Source organism: Octopus bimaculoides, chromosome 3 (genome assembly GCF_001194135.2).
Source record: "Octopus bimaculoides isolate UCB-OBI-ISO-001 chromosome 3, ASM119413v2, whole genome shotgun sequence".
NCBI lineage: Eukaryota > Metazoa > Mollusca > Cephalopoda > Octopoda > Octopodidae > Octopus > Octopus bimaculoides.
In genome coordinates, this window is record NC_068983.1 from 7,566,280 (window position 1) to 7,568,148 (window position 1,869).

At 32.6% G+C, this 1,869-nt stretch overlaps 1 non-coding gene across 1 annotated transcript; it reads right to left on the reverse strand.

Annotated features, from left to right (window-relative positions):
* Window positions 1-264: 264 nt before the first annotated feature.
* Trnas-gcu (transfer RNA serine (anticodon GCU)) lies at window positions 265-346 on the reverse strand. The gene has a single exon. It is a non-coding gene; the product is annotated as a tRNA-Ser (tRNA).
* Between the last annotated feature and the right edge of the window lie 1,523 nt (window positions 347-1,869).

Genomic DNA, 1,869 nt, shown 5'->3' on the forward strand with positions numbered 1-1,869 from the left:
ATAATAATAATAATAATAATAATAATAATAATAATAATAATAATAATAATAATAATAATAATAATAATAATAATAATAATAATAATAATAATAATAATAATAATAACAATAACAATAACAATAACAATAACAATAATAATAATAATAATAATAATAATAATAATAATAATAATAATAATAATAATAATAATAATTTTGCCACAAGGGCAGTCATTTTGAGGGAGGTCATGTTGGCTGATTTTGAAAGATGGAATAAAAGTAAAACGACGAGGATGAGATTCGAACTCACGCGGGAAATTCCAAATGGATTAGCAGTCCATCGCCTTAACCACTCGGCCACCTCGTCTTACGGCTGATACTGTAACATATTTATAATTTATTGCTTAATTCATCAAATTGATTCTGGAGAAATATGACTTTATCTGTGTTGGTAAAGAGTAACGCAGAAACAACGAAGAATAGAATACTTTTTTTTTATGTCGTAACAAATATGAGAAGTCCAATGTTTCGGACAGAACCGTTCATCGGAGAGGAATGACTCGATTGTGATTGCTTTGCTGAGTATTTTCTCAGTGATGTAAATTGGTATGCGGGTTTCGATAACTGGTATTTCTCATCATTTTTGTACATTAAGAAAGGCTTGTGAACTATACACTTTCGTTTACACCTTACATAATAGATGGTTATATGAGAAAAGTTAATGTAATGGGCTCAACAGTGATGGGCATGTTCGTAACAGAAGGCATGGCTGTGTGGTTAAGAAGTGCGTTCTATATATTGTCATATATTCTTTTACTTGTTTCAGCCATTAGACTGCTGCCATGCTGGAGCGCCGCATTAAAGAATTTTAATCGAATGAGTCGACTTAGTTCTTATTTTTGAGTTTGGTAATTATTCTATCGTACTCTTTTTTGCCGAACCGCTAGTTTACGGGGTCGTAAACACACCAGCACCGGTTGTCAAGTAATAGTGGAAGACAAACACCGACCCTAAGACACACACATATACATATATATACATGTGTGGTTAGTAGTTTGCTTACCAACCACATGGTTCCGGGTTCAGTCCCACTGCGTGGCACCTAGAGCAAGTGTCTTCTGCTATAGCCTTGGGCGGCCAAAGCCGTGTGAGTGAATTTGGTAGACGGAAACTGAAAAAAACCGTTTGTACGTGATTGTAATTTTTAAATTTTAATTATTATACCATATGTTATATAATTATGTTATAATTATATCATATGTTACGTGTATATATATATATATATATATATATATATATATATGTGTGTGTGTGTGTGTGTGTGTGTGTGTGTGTGTGTATGTATATATGTGTGTATGTAAATAACTCTGAAAAGGGCTTTTGCGCGTTCCCAGAGAATATTACCCTCAGAGGCGCTAGTGTTGGTATGTTCGTGAATAAGTCACTAACCGAAATAAGTTGATCTATTGTTTAGGAAAATACTATTTACTCGTTTACGGGTTGTACTGGATAAACTGCGAAAATAACTCCATAACAGTTCAAATTCTAAGAAATAAGCATACTCAATTTGATTTATACCAAATAATATAGGAAAATGAATAGTCTATTTCCATTGGCTGTTAAAATAAAATATATTAGCTATATATAAGGATCCCTTCCAGGGGCCCTATTATCGATTTTTTTTTTTCAACAATCTGAGTATTCCACGAGGTTTCCAAACATGAGTTCTCACGTGTCAAGTTTCATCAAAATCAATAAAACTATCTTGGTGGAGTTAGCTAACAACTCCGCAAACAAACACACCCACAGACGGAATTTCCCACATATGTAGTAGATATATACAAATGCTCTCAATCTGTTCGTTACAAACTTTTCTTGATTTTAAATTAA